Here is a 15,280-nt window from a genome sequence, read left to right as displayed (position 1 = left end):
ATATGGGTAAACAAGTAGCAAGTGGTAATATTAGGGCATTAAATTTGAGGTATGGAAGGAGATTTAATGGACACTGCTGACAGGAACAGTGCTTGCATTTAAACAGAGATGCATAGTCTAAAGATAAAGAAGTGAAGCTCTAATAGGATAATTTCAGGAATTAGCTAGTATAAAGCTTTTTTTTGCCTGCCTTGAAATTGTACCATGTCCCATTGGTCTCTATGATAGGTTATATCAGTGTGTTGGGCAGACTGCAGCTCTTGAATGCCAGGCTGAGGGGTTTGCTCTGTAGTCTGCAGACTAATGGAAGAATTAGCCACAAAAGCCAGGGGATTTAGAATGGAATCCATGGCATTCTCTGCATGTGCATGGCTGGCTAAGCAAGGAGGTTCCCAGAAGAAAAACACAGAGACCTTTGCCCTCCTCCTGCACTTAGGCAGAAAGTAGAATTAAGATAAGGTTGGCTGAGTGATCTGGCTATTGTGCCTGCCCTTTGGGTGTCAGCGTCCAATCTGCCGTAGTGCAAGGGGCTTAAGGCACGCTGCTCAGGAGTTGGGGTGATAAGCCTCAGTCACTGTCGAGGCTTTGGGGAGCTACTGCATGCAAATAAGCCTGAGCCAGGGAATTGGTCCTGTTGTTACCTGGAGGAAAGAGCTTGGATGTACCTCCCTAGCTGGGGATGCATACTATCCAGCCTGCTGCCACTGGGGTAGAGCCTCTCAGCCGGTTCCTCCAGGTTCCCCTGGAGCCTCTGAGCTTGATGGTTGAAATCTCCCGTCGCGAGGCCCCTGGGGTGGAGAGAAGTAAGGGCTAGGAGACACGGGGCCTGGGCCAGGGTCTGGCTCTGCCCCTAGCCCATTGTGTGACCTTGGACAAGTCTCTTTACCTCTTTGAGCCTCACTTTCCTCATTTCCAGAAGGAGGAACATCCTCCAAGGGCAAATATGAGCATTAAATAAGTTAACCTGTTTGGAAGGGCTTTGCAGTGGAAGAGGTATCATTATCTTTATTAAAAGAGGCAGAAGGGGAGAGCAGAAAAGCATGACAATAATTGGAAATGTGAATGCCCCCTTCCTATTTGGTAATCTTTTTTTTTTTTTTTTTTTTGCGGTATGCGGGCCTCTCACTGTTGTGGCCTCCCCCGTTGCGGAGCACAGGCTCCGGATGCGCAGGCCCAGCGGCCATGGCTCACGGGCCCAGCCGCTCCGCGGCATATGGGATCCTCCCAGACCGGGGCACGAACCCGTATCCCCTGCATCGGCAGGCGGACTCTCAACCACTGCGCCACCAGGGAGGCCCCCTATTTGGTAATCTTAAATTAATGCAGAGTTTTAAGGAATAGTAAGTATATTTTAGTTATGTTTTTAAAATTAACTATATCCCTTAAAGGCCCACACTTAAATATTTATGGACAAAAATATATAATATCTGAGATATGCTTCAAAATAAGGGAAGGGAAGACCCTGAATTGCCAAAGCAATCTTGAGACAAAAAAGACAAAGCTGGAGGAATCACAGTCCCTGACTTTAGACTGTACCACAAAGCTACAGTAATCAAAACAGCATGGTACTGGTACAAAAACGTACACATAGATTATGGAATAGGATAGAGAGCCTGGAAATAAACCCGTGTACCTATGGTCAATCTATGACAAAGCAGGCAAGCATACACAATGGGGAAAAGATAGTCTCTTAAAACAAGTGGTGCTGGGAAAACTGGACAGCTACATGTCAAAGAATGAGATTAGAACATTTCTTCACACCATATACAAAAGTAAACTCAAAATGGTTTAAAGATCTAAATGAAAGACCTGAAACCACAAAACTCCTAGAAGGGAACATAGGCAGAATACTCTTTGATGTAAATGGTAGCAATATATATATATATTTATCTGTCTCCTAAGGCAAAAGAAATAAAAACAAAAATAAACAGATGGGACCTAATTAAATATTTTTTTAATTTTATTGAAATTTTTTCTTTTCCATTATGGTTTATTACAGGATATTGAATATAGTTCCCTGTGCTATACAATAGGGCCTTGTTGTTTATCCATTCTATATATAATAGTTTGCATCTGCTAGTCCCAAACTCCCAACCCATCCCTCCCCTGCCCCCTGCCCTGGCAGCCACACATCTGTTCTCTATGTCTGTGAGTCTATTTCTGTTTTGTAGATAAGTTCATTTGTGTCATATTTTAGCTTCCACATATGAGTGATATTATATGGTATTTGTCTTTCTCTTTCTGATTTACTTAGCTTAGTATGATAATCTCTAGGTGCATCCATATAGCTGCAAATGGCATTATTTCATTCTTCTTATGGCTGAGTAATATTCCATTGTATATATATACTACATCTTTATCCATTCATTTGTTAATGGACATTTAGGTTTTTTCCATGTCTTGCCTATTGTAAATAGTGCTGCTATGAACATAGGGGTGCATGTATTTTTTCAAATTACAGTTTTGTCCAGATATATAGCCAGGAGTGGAATTGCTGGATCATATGGCAACAACATTTTTAGTTTTTTAAGGAACCTCCATACTGTTTTCCATAGTGGCTGCACCAATTTGCATTCCCACAACAGTGTATGAGGGTTCCCTTTTCTCCACACCCTCTCCAACACTTATTATTTGTAGACTTGTTAATGATGGCCATTCTGACTGGTGTGAGGTAGTACTTTGTTGTAGAGGACCTAATTAAACTTAAAAGCTTTAGTGCAGCAAAGGAAACCACCGACAAAATGAAAAGACAGCCTACTGAATGGGAGAAAATATTTGCAAATGTTATGACTGATAAGGGGTTAATATCCAAAATCTATAAACAGCTCATACAACTCAATATAATGACCCAATTAAAAATGAGCAGAGGTCCTGAATAGATATTTTTCCCGAGAGGATATACAGATGGCCAACAGGCACATGAAAAACTGCTCAACACTGCTAATCATCAGAGAAGTGCAAATCAAAATCACAATGAGATATCACCTTACACCTCTCAAAATGGATGTCATCAAAAAGTCTACAAATAGGACTTCCCTGGTGGCGCAGTGGTTAAGAGTCCGCCTGCCAATGCAGGGACACGGGTTTGAGTCCTGGTCCGGGAAGACCCCACGTGCTGTGGAGCAGCTAAGCCCGTGCGCCACAACTACTGAGCCTACGCGTGCCTAGGGCCTGTGCTCCACAACAAGAGATGCCACCGCGGGGCTTCCCTGGTGGCGCAGTGGTTGAGAGTCCGCCTGCCGATGCAGGGGACACGGGTTCGTGCCCCGGTCCAGGAAGATCCCACATGCCGCGGAGCGGCTGGGCCCGTGAGCCATGGCCGCTGAGCCTGCGCGTCCGGAGCCTGTGCTCCACAACGGGAGAGGCCACAACAGTGAGAGGCCCGCGTACTGCAAAAAAAAAAAAAAAAAAAAAAAAAGAGATGCCGCCTCAATGAGAAACCCTCGCACTGCAATGAAGAGTAACCCCCCACTCGCCGCAACTAGAGAAAGCTCACACACAGCAACGAAGACCCAATGCAGCCAAAAATAAATAAATTTTTTTTAAAATTTTTTTGTGGTATGTGGGCCTCTCACCGCCGTGGCCTCTCCCGTTGCGGAGCACAGGCTCCGGACGCACATGCTCAGCGGCCACGGCTCACGGGCCCAGCCGCTTCACGGCATGTGGGATCTTCCCGGACTGGGGCACGAACCCATGTCCCCTGCATCGGCAGGCAGACTCTCAACCACTGTGCCACCAGGGAAGCCCCAATAAATTTATTTTTTTTAAGTCTACAAATAACAAATATTGGCAAGGATGCAGAGAAAAGGGAACCGTAGTACACTGTTGGTGGGATTGTAAATTGGTGCCCCACTGTGTAAAACGGTATGAGGTTCTTAAAAAAAATTAGAAATAGAACTACCATATCATGCAGCAGTTCTGCTACTGGCTATATATCCAAAGAAAATGAAAACACTAGTTCAAAAAGATATATGCACCCCAATGTTCATAGCAGCACTATTTACAATAGCAAGATACAGAAACAACCTAAGTACCCATCAACAGATGAATGGTTGAAGAATATGTGGTATCTATACATAATGGAATATTACTCAGCCATTAAAAAGAATGAAATTCTGCAACTTGCAACAATGTGGCTGGACCAAGAGAGTATTATACTTAGTGAAATAAGTAAAACAGAGAAACATGAATACTCTGTGTTATCACTTATATGTGGAATCTAAAAAAATAAAACAAGTGAATGTGTAAAATAAAACAGAGACAGACTCACAGATACAGAGAACATACAAGTGGTTGCCAGTGAGGAGGGGGAAGGGGGGAGGGGTGAGATAGGGGTATGGGTTTAAGAGACAAACTACTATGTATAAAATAAATAAGCAACAAGGATATATTATACAGCACAGGGAAATATAGCCATTATTTTGTAATAACTTTAAAAGGAGTATAGTCTATAAAAAATTTGAATCACTATGTTGTACAGCCAAAACTAATATAATATTGTAAATCAACGATACTTCAATAAAAAAAAATAAAGAGGGAGGAGGGAAGAAACAGAGAGAGAGGATAGGGATGAGGGAAGTGGAAAGAAAGTGACTCCAGAGGAAAGACAAGGAGACTGGAATGGGGTGAAAGCAGAGGAAGAGGATGAATCAGGGAAAAAGAAGCACCAAAGGGCATGGGTGGGGAGAAAGTGAGGAGAAGAGCAGGAGCAGTCAGCCCTTCCTTCTCTTTCTCTTCCTGGTCCATAAGGGGACAAAATGTCTCCAACCCCTCAGCTGCTGGTTGTGGAGGGTTGGGAGATGGGAAGGCCAAACCCATCTCCCTGGGGGGGGGGGGTCCCATCTTTTCCCAGCAACCAGGGGCAGGTCAGCACTGCGGGGTGGACAGCGCCCTGGCCGGGCTGGGCATTGTGCTCACTCCTAGATCCCTCTGTGAGGTACTGGGTTTGAACCCCACAATCCCATCCTCAATTCCTCTCCTTTAGGTGGCTGTTCTCAGCTGGCTTGGGAACTGACTAAAAAAGCAGGCCAGGGTGGGGTGGGCATAGTCTCTCCTGGGGCAGGGCCTGACACATGGTGGGATATCTTTCAGGACCAGCCCTGGGCAGGTAGCAGGGGCTTCCCAAGAAGTATGAGAGGAGGACCCTTCCTCCAAAGGCTCAGTGTGCTTGGAGAGATACGACAGACCGGCATGAAATCCTTGGAGAACAGTAGGAGGCATGTGGACTAAGTAGAGCCAGCATGCCTGGAGATCTGTTCTTGGAGTCTCACTGAAACCCAGCCCCACCAGTCACCAGCTTTGTGACCTTGGGACACTCTCTTCACTTCTCTGGGCCTTGGATTATACATTTGAAAATGCAGATTATACTGTCTGCCCTGCCTGGCTCTCAGGAACTGTTTGAGCACATATAAGATGATGGGTATGAAAGCACTTTGTGAACTCTGGCACCCTGTATCCATGTGAGCTCTCATTCCTGGATTCCAGCCTGTGTGGCCAGGATGTTGAACTGTGTTTCTCTTTTGGGCTGTAGTTTTTATCCAAGGATTACACGAGAAACCTCCACATGTGGAGTCCCTCGGTCTTCTTAAGTTACTGTTGACATTTTATCTCTTGTTTTGTCCAGTGTATGAAGATATACTTGCTCAGTTATTCTTAGAATATAATATGAGGGAAAGACGCGTGTTTCTTGAAGAACAGATGTGATTCCTTTTTATCAGAAAGTGAAATTTATATAATCCATCCTGATTTTCTTTTAGCCTCAACTACCAGGAAGATCAGAGTAAAATTTAAGTTCAATAATAATATAGGTAGTTTTTATACAATTTTCTTCCTTTTTTAAACCCGGGTTTAATTTTTCTTCTGCTGTTTCAGGATAAGTTGATGCCAAGCTGATCCAAAGATGAGAACCACGCTAACAAGCCTGCGACACCCCATTCCAGTCCTCAAGAGCAACACTGGTGAGCAGGGAGGTAGAACACATTTTGTCATCTATGTTAGCTTCCTGTGGCCACTGTAACACAGTACCACAAACTTGGTGGCTTAAAACTGTAGAAATTTATTCTCTCACAGTTCTGGAGGCCAGAAGCTTCAAATCAAAGTGTCAGCATGGCTACGCTTCCTCTGGAGGCCCTAGCGGAGAATTCATTCCTTGCCTCTTCCAGCTTCTGGTTGCTGCTGGCATTCCTTTGCTTGGGGCTGCATCACTCCAATCCCTGCCTCTGTCTTCACTTCACCTTTCCTGTGTGTTTTCTCCTCTTCTGTCTGTGTCAAAACTCCTTCCGGCTCTCATGAAGATACATATGATTGCACGTAGGGTCTACATAGATAATCCGGGATTAAGCTCCTCCTGTCAAGATCCTTAACTTAATCACGTCTTTTGCCATGAAAGGTAATATTCATGGGTTCCGGAAATTAGGAAATGGACATATCTTTGGTGCCACCGTTTGGCCCACCACTCCATCTGAGAACCTAGACTCATGAAATCATCCACCATCTCTCATTCATTATATAACTTAGTGGTTAGGAGCAAAAGCTCTGGAGTCTAACTCCTGGGTTCCCGTCCTAGCTCTGTCATTGGCTGTGGGACCTTGGGCAAATTCCTTAGTCTCTCAGCACCTCAGTTTTCTTGCCTGAAAAGCTGAGGATAGTATCTCCCTTGTAGGATTGTAATAAGGATTAAACAAAATGCTCTGTAAAAACATACAGTGTAGCACCTGGCACATAGTAACCACTCAGTAAATGTTAGCTACTATTAGAGATGATGGTTTTAGGATATGTCTACAACTTCTTGAATATTCCTTCCTTCAAGAGGTGAGGCTTAATTCTCCTCCTCTTGAGTATTGACTGGATCTAGTGCCTCACTTCTAATGAATAGAATGAAGCAGAAGTAACCACGTGTGACTTCAAGGACTAGGTCATAAAAGACAATGCAGCTTGGTCCTTCCTCTCTCTCTTTAGACACTTGCTTTGGGGAAGCCAGCTTTCATGTCATAAGGACTCTGTGGCAAGGAACTGAGGTGTCCAGACATCAGCCAGCAGTAAGTGAATTTGGAAGAGGCTCCTCCAGTCCCAGTCAAGCCTTCAGATGACTGCAGCTCTGGTCAGTGCCTTGATTGCAATCTCATGAGAGACTCTGGGTCAGACCACTCAGCTCAGCTACTCTTGGCTCTCTGACCCACAGAAACTCTGAGATAACAAATGTGGTTTTAAGTCACTAAGCTTTAGGGTAATTTGTCATACGGCAACAGCTAACTAATAAACTAGCTATTATTATTTATTTATTAGACATTTATTAGACATTCATTATCTATTGCATGCCAAGCAAGGGAGATTATAGGGATGGCAGAGTATCTGCCTTCAGAGAGCATTCAGCCTTGTGGGGATTGGAGGGGGTTGTAGAATATAAAACAATGTTTACAGTGGAGTGTGAGACAGTGCCTGTGTGGTCTGTAGCACAGACGAGGTAGAAAAATGCTTTATTAAGACAGCATTCTGCAAAGGGGGCTGCTGATCTGGTTGGGCCAGTCTAGAACACCAGAATATAGGCTGAAGTTCAGGTAGAGTCCATCTCAGTCTGGGAGCCTGCATATAACAGTACCTGGAGGGACTTTATGAAGGGAAAAAAACCTCCATAATTTATTAAAATCCCATAGTAGATCTAAATATACACCTATCCTATGATCCAGAATTTCCACTCTTGAATATAAACCAAAGAGAAATGTGGTTCACCAAAAGACAAGATGATTCATAGCAGTGTTATTCATAATACCCCTAAACTGGAGGTGTCCTAGTGTCTATAAACAAATTACAATATATTCACACAATGGAATACTTCTCAGCAACGACAAAGAACAAACAACTGATATATGCAACAACGTGAATGAATCTCAGAAACATTATGCTGAACAAAAGAAGCCAGGAATCTATGAGCATATATAGGAATATATAAACATATACCAAGATCAAGATATAGGACATTTCCAGTACTTTACTGTATGCAGTTAATACCTTTTCTTTTATAAATTTTATTTATTTATTTTTGGCTGTGATGGGTCTTCGTTGCTGCACGTGGGCTTTCTGTAGTTGCGGCAAGCGAGGGCTACTCTTCTTTGCGGTTTGCGGGCTTCTCACTGCGGTGGCTTCTCTTATTGCAGAGCACGGGCTCTAGGTGTGCAGGCTTCAGTAGATGTGGCTCACTGGCTTCAGTAGTTGTGGCTCGCGGGCTGTAGAACGCAGGCTCAGTAGTTGTGGTGCACGGGCTTAAGTTGCTCCACGGCAGGCGGGATCTTCCCGGACCAGGGCTTGAACCCATGTCCCCTGCATGGCAGGCAGATTCTTAACCACTGCACCACCAGGGAAGCCCACAGTTAATACCTTAATTAAAAATTTTCTTTAAGATAAATGGACTACTAAAAAAGATTGAAGCATATTATTAAGCACGAATTACATATATTTTAATATACTTATTTATGCATCAGAGTATGTACAGTATACTGCAAATCCATGAGCTCTGACAGAAACATCCAGCTCCTTGTCAGAGAGTCTCATTGGCTTAGCTGTACAGCTAAGGCAGCAATTCCTAACCAGTGTACACTGGAGTACCACAAAGGTATAAGCTTAATTTCAGCTACAGTAATTCCAGTTGTGGTTGGAAGATTGAGCTGGAGAGATTATGGGATTGAGGGTAGCTGGAGTACAACTCACTGGGAGTGAGAAATAGGATTACACACAAGAGCTCTCCTTTGTGGGTATGTAAGGGCACACAGTCCTATCAAACAATGTCACGATGCTGAGAGACCAGCAAGTAAATGCTGTACACCTGGAGGTACAGTATAATCCCTCAGGCATGCCTCTAGAAACCCTAGTATTTGAGAGTGTGTCCCGGTCTCCAAAGATCAACTTAACTAAGGAAGGTCCTCCTTTCAGGTCCGTTATGGGTCTGTCTTGTTCCAAGTTCACAGATCTTCCACTGGACTTCTGTGCCACCTGCAAGAGGGTGATATTTTCTTGTCTCCTGGCCTTTATTAATATTTAAAGAACATCTTTAGGCTTGTCTTATGACATTACTCAGAGCTTGTGACAAGTGCAAGCCTTTGTTAGTTTATTCCTAGAGAAGACGTCTATTTCCTCTGTTCACTCTTCAAGATTCCAGCACCCTGCCTCTGCCTCCATCTGAGGATGGCTTCCCTTCTCCTAATATGAGCAGCCTGCTCCAAATCTCCCTGTTTTCTTCAGGGATGTGACAATTCTGAGAGTTATAATCTGTTTCCTTTGGTTGGAAGAATAATTTCCTGGTTGGAATCCAAGCTGAAAAAGAATTCCCCTTTGAACAGAAACATTGAGAAGGTGATATCTTTTGTGCAGTGCTGTTGACCTTCCTGGCTGCTGAAGGTCAGCTGCTTTACCATTTCTTGACTGATGTCATGTAGCCAAAACTTGATAATTGAGGTGAACCCCAGGTATAATAGTGGAACAAGGGAGGAGGTATGGTCACTTCTGCCTGGGACCAGGAAAGGTGAGGTGGTCAGGACTCTGGGTGCATGTGATAGATATTCTAATCAACTTAGGCAAATAGGGGGCATTAATTGGTTCCTGTGAGCAAATCCTGGGATGGTTAGGATATGGTTTCATGTAGGTTTGGCAGCTTCATGATTGCTGGTAGTTCTGGGCGTGTCTTCCCAGCTTCCTCATCCGAGAGGAGAAGGTTCTTTACTTCCAGCTCCAATTTAAAAATCCTAGGGAAGAATACTGAATGGCTTTTGTTGGGTCATATGCCTGACCTTTGGGCCAATCACCATAGCCCAGGGGATGAGGTACTGTGGCTGGGGGAGGGATTTTGACTGAAGTGAGGAGGGACTAGTTCTTCAAGAGAAAGGAGGGTGATGTTACCAGAATAAGGGGAAAACATGTACCAGGAAGACAAGAGTTTTTCACTGTAGAAAATTTCAGAAAATGTGGGGTTTTATAAAAGAGCATAATTACCTCCAATGCTAATATGCACTCCTTTTACAATATGACTTTGCTACTCTTCCACTCTCTACCCCTTGAATCTGGTGACTTGCTTTGGCCAGTGAACATCTGCAAATGTGATGTAAACAGAGGTTTCACAAGCACTTGCACACTGGGGCTTGCCCTTTCTCTTGTTGCTGGGAACCTGAGTCCACCATGTAAACAAGTCCAAGCTAGCCTCCTGGAGGGTGAGATCATGTCCAGAGAGACTCTATCCATCCTTGCTATCCCAGACATACCAACCGAGGCCGCTGACATGTGAGTGAGGCCACTCCAGACCATCTGGCCCTAGCTGAGTCAGCCTAGACTAGAAGAACCATCCACCCAATCCACAGACTTATGAGAAATAATCAGTGTTTTTTGTTGTAAACCACTATGTTTTGGTTTGTTATGCAGCAGAAGCTAACTGATACAGAGAGGATGATGCAATTTAGTAAGATCCTAAATTGGCTAGACATCTGAGGAAGAGGTGGCAGTCAGGGAAGGGGGAACATTCCTGGCAGAAGAGACAGAATCAGCAAAAGCACAGAGGCATGAAACAGCGTGGCACACGTGGACACCTCAGTGTTCTGGTTTCACTGAAACACAGGGTTAGAGTTGGGAAATGATGGAAAACACAGCCCAAGGACTAGGTAGGGGCTAGATCAGAAAGAGCCTTCCATACTGGGTTACAATTTCCATTTATCCTGAGGTCTATGGGGAAACCATGGAAAGCTTTTAAGCAGTAAAGAAACATGATTAGATTTGTATTCTTAAAAAATATCATAGCTGTCATTAGTGGAGTGTTTCCCATGTTCCAGGTACTTTAATATGCATGGCCAAAAGAGTGCTCTGGCTGCAGAGTGGAGAGGGATTAGAGGCAGGAGGTACAGGCAGACCAGCCAGGAGCTACTGCAGGCGTTCGAGTGAGAGTGGGTGAAAGCCTGAACCAAGGCAGTGACCCTGGGGATGCGAGAGGTATTCAGGAGGCAGGACTGCCTAGTGACTGCATCGGGGAGTCTGGAAGGACTCTTGAGGGTCTGGCTTAGGTGACTGTGGAGAATTTTGGAATCAGTGGCATTGAGGATTCTCAGTATCCTATAATCCCAGCTCCCAAACGTTGAAGGGGGCTTGGAGACTATCCAGCCTCATTCTCTCTATGTCACTTACCGCTGATAATTCCCAAGCTGATTTTAGGTAGTCTAAGGACCTACCATGTTTTTTTATGGTTGGGAAATTATTTTTATTGTATTAGCAACTACTAGCATGTGAGACCCATGATTTCATAGATGTTATAGCTTAGCAAAGGGCTAAAGAAGTTACTTCAATTTAAAACGCAAGTTGTTAAAAAGAAAAACATTATCAGTAATAGCGCAGGTGTACACAGATATGGCTGAAATTAGGCATGAGTGAAGTTCAGGGCACCCAGCGTCACCTGGAGTGCAAATCACAGGATCCCAGATAGTGAATGCCCATGTTTTCAAGTGGCCAGGTGGGACCCATCTGCACGGAGCCTGGCTGTCCAGTCACATCTGGCCCATTGGCCCTTGGGAACTGACAGGGACATGTCTGTGTTCGAGTCACCTTCAAAGCCAGATCCAGGTTAAGGATTAGATGGTGGCTGTAAGAAGGTAGAGGAAATGAACATGCCTGTTCCCCAGAGGCCTTCAGGAGCCTCTGGCTCAGAGAGGTGAACTTGTCCTCACCCGCCTGCCTGTTTGCCTGCCCTCTGTGCAGGTCTCTGCATTGTGCTCAGAAAAGACTCCTGCGCGCAGGCTGAAACTTCATGTGTGGATGCGGGGACTTTGTCTTGGGAGGCATTGTAATGGGTGGCACCCCTCGTACCCCTGGGAGCCCCAAACCACTCACTGTGCAGGTAAAGGGCAGCTCTGGGCACCGTGAGGGTGCAGCCTGTGGCTTGATGGAGGAGAGGATTAGCGCTGCAGCCCAGCAGCCCGCCCCAGCCATCGGGCGGTGCACACCCGCCTGGACACGGCCTTTCCTGATGGGCAGGGCCTCCCTTTGTGTGATTCCCCAGCACAGTGCGTGTAATCCTGCCGACCTGCCCAGCAGAGACGGGCGGGCAAGAGCGCGCTTGGCTTCCTGTCTTGTTGAATGGCTTGAATGGGCGCTGGGCCCACTCTTAATCCCCCAGCGGCTGACTGTCCCGGCAGCAGGGCAGAGGAGGAAGGAGGGGAAGACAGCAGCTCTCCTGTATTCTCTCCAGGCAGGAGGCTGGTTGCACCCTGCCCAGCACAGTTCCACTTACGTTTGAAGGGCAGATTTGAGACCAGCCATGGGGCTGCTTGCCGGTGCCCTCTTGGAACCCTCTGCCCTTCTCCCAGCACCGTCCTTGGCCAGAGTTGGGTGAAGTAGTGTTACAAGCAGGGAGCTAATGGTAGAGGAGAAGAGCTTCAAGATCCCAGCACATCAGAACTGGAAGCAGCCTTAGGGATTCCACTTCCCCCTCTCTTTTTACAGATGGGGAGACTGAGGCCCATACAGGTCAGGAACATGTTTAAAGTCACATGAATAAGTGACAGTAACTGACTTCAGTCAGGTGGCCTTTCCATTGGACAGCAACTGTTTCCCAAACTGCTTCCTGGAGCATTCCCAACTACTGGGAGACATTTAATGCTCCTGACAAAGAGTTATACGGGGGCTTCCCTGGTGGCGCAGTGGTTGGGAGTCCGCCTGCCGATGCAGGGGACACGGGTTCGTGCCCTGGTCCGGGAAGATCCCACATGCCGCGGAGCGGCTGGGCCCGTGAGCCATGGCCGCTGAGCCTGCGCGTCCGGAGCCTGTGCTCTGCAACGGGAGAGGCCACAGCAGTGAGAGGCCCGTGTACCGCAAAAAAAAAAAAAAAGAGTTATACGGTCAGATGTGCTGGGAGATGCTGCATATGAGCAAAGCACATGGAGGAGCAGAGGCCATGACAGGTCCTGCAGCCTGTGAACTTGGTCGATGTTAATGCCACCCTTTCCAAATGTACTTGGCAGTGCAGTTCTTTTTTCACGTGGCATCTTTTCTCACACAGCAGTAGCACTTACTCTAAAGGACACCATCCGGAAATTCTGCATCCGGAAATTCTAGACTGTGCTATAGACTTTCTAGAAGTGATGATGAAGATGGTGAGGACACTTCTATATCAACTCTCTGTCGAGTTTAACCCACGTGGGAGCCTGTACAATGGGAGGGATCTCCTTTTAGACTCAGAGTCACCCGGTGTTTATTGAGCATCTCTTATTACCAGGTGCCTTCCACCTCGGTTATCTCTGCTGAGCCTCCCAATAGCACTGTTGGAAAGGCAATAGAACTTTGACTTTACAATCATGGAAACTGAGGTACATGAAACTGAGTAACTCGCCCAAGGTCACACAGCCAACAGTTGGTGAAAGCAGGTTTTAAGCCGAGGTCCGCCTGCCTTCAATCCAGTGCTCCTGCTCTTCTGCCCTGCTCCCCTCTCCTCTTTCCCTACAGTCTGATAATGAGAAGCAAATGCATCAAACTGGAAATAAAAGGAGAAAAGCCTGGGCTCATACTCTGTTCCACTCCTGATGCATTGTGTGACCTTGGACAGACCTTGTGCCCCCAGGTCTCAGCTCCTCCCCCTACCATGGGTGGGTTAGACGCGGAGCCCAGTCCCTGTGACTGTCTCCTGCTCCGGCATTCCATGACCCACTCCACGACTCTAGTTCTCAGGCCCAGGCATAGGTTATCCTAGGGAGAGGGTCAGTCCTGGAACGGGGTGACATGAGGCTGGGTTCATGTGTGGCATCAGGACAGACCAGCCGCCTGCCTGAGAAGGCAGAGCCTGTGCCGACTCACTCCTGACAGCTTGTCAGAGCCATGGGAAACTGTCACCCAGGGCTCAGGGATGGAGTCAGCCCTGCATGGTGCTGGTTCTCAGTAGCATGACCTGTGATGCCCTCACACGTAATGGCCTCCTTAATGGGTGGTGGAGAAACTTGCAGGACTGGTGAGGGTGGAGCCGGGAAAGGGGCAGGCAGGCATTGTGGAGTTCTAGACCTGACTTGAATTTACCTTTTATAGTCTGTATCTGTCATTATTTAGCCAATCGGTCCACCCTCTTTTTTTCAAAAGAAGGTGATTTTCTTAGTTTGGGTGACTTTAGAAGGAGACTCTAAGACAAAGATTCAAGTGCAAGTAGTTTATTTGGGAGGGGGTCCCAAGAAATGCTGCCAGGGAGCCTGGAAGTAAAACAGGGAGGGGGAAGAGCACAGTAAATGGCACATTATCAAGCAAGTGGCCCCTGTTAGTAACTGGAGCTTGATTATGCTGGGGACTCTGGGAACCGGTGTGTACAGCCTTGGCATTGACCCACCTGAGGGGCCAGGCAGCTGGGGTATGTATCCCCCAACTCGTGTCAGCCACCAGTGGAAAACTGCTGCCAGGGAGGGGACTCTTAATTTCCTAGCATGTCTGGCCTGTGCTGGGAATGACCAGCAGGTAGAGCCCCCAGACAGAGCAGCAGGGGCTGAGGGCATGTGGGTGAGCCACCAAAGTGTCTGCTACAGAGGGCTGGTGAGCCAGAAGCTGAAACTCCCAAACTTGAGAAGGGGTCTAAGTGCCTCCACAATTTGCTGGAAGGGAAGGAAGGCTGAGTAAGTCACTTGCCCTCTTGGAGCTTCAGTCTTCTGATACAGCAGATGGGAATGGACCCCCTGCCCTGCCTATCACACACAGGACCAAATCATAAATTGTAAAAAGATGATGAGTATATTCACCTTGCTCCCATCTGTTCCTCGCCATCTGCCTGTCCCTAATACCACACACCACTTCTCAGTCACTTCAGCTAGGATTGTGAACATTTTGGTCATTCCTACCCTTCCTGGCCAAGGACCCATCCCCCTTAGAATGGGAAAGGACTTTAGATCTAGAAATTAAGATTTTTAAGCTCAAGAGGAAGCAGAATGATATGGGCTTGGGAATCAGGAGGCCAGGAATATTCCTTTATTGAGGCCCTACCATATCCACAGGCTGAGGGTGCTTGATGATGACACAGTTTCCAAAGGAGCTTTGTGTCCTTGGGTAGGCAGGCCCCTTGTCCTCTTGTGCCTTCCATCTCCCCACCTGTGAAATGGGCCAGTCTCCCCACCTGTGAAATGGGGTCCCTTCTAGTGCTATCATTTTTTACTTTAAGTACAGAACTCCCAGTCTCCTTGAGATCTGCAGCCCGGGGTCAGTGGCAGAACCAGAGGCAAGGGTCCCACTGTCTGGAGATGGTGGGTAGAGGCAAGGAAAGATCCACTCTGCCCTCCAGGGAGACTGC

The 15,280-nt window shown here is 46.5% G+C and overlaps 1 long non-coding RNA gene across 2 annotated transcripts in view; it reads left to right on the top strand.

The window, feature by feature from the left end:
- The window catches only part of LOC309808551, an 85,735-nt gene that overhangs the window by 58,076 nt on the left and 12,379 nt on the right, over positions 1-15,280 (top strand). For both annotated transcript variants that reach the window (XR_014294750.1, XR_014294751.1), the window contains one exon: positions 5,872-5,957. This is a non-coding gene — a long non-coding RNA (uncharacterized lncRNA). The remainder of the gene's footprint in view (positions 1-5,871; positions 5,958-15,280) is intronic.

Source organism: Mesoplodon mirus (assembly GCF_964341445.2).
Source record: "Mesoplodon mirus genome assembly, chromosome: 1".
Lineage (NCBI taxonomy): Eukaryota > Metazoa > Chordata > Mammalia > Artiodactyla > Ziphiidae > Mesoplodon > Mesoplodon mirus.
This window is presented reverse-complemented; position numbering and strand designations above follow the sequence as displayed.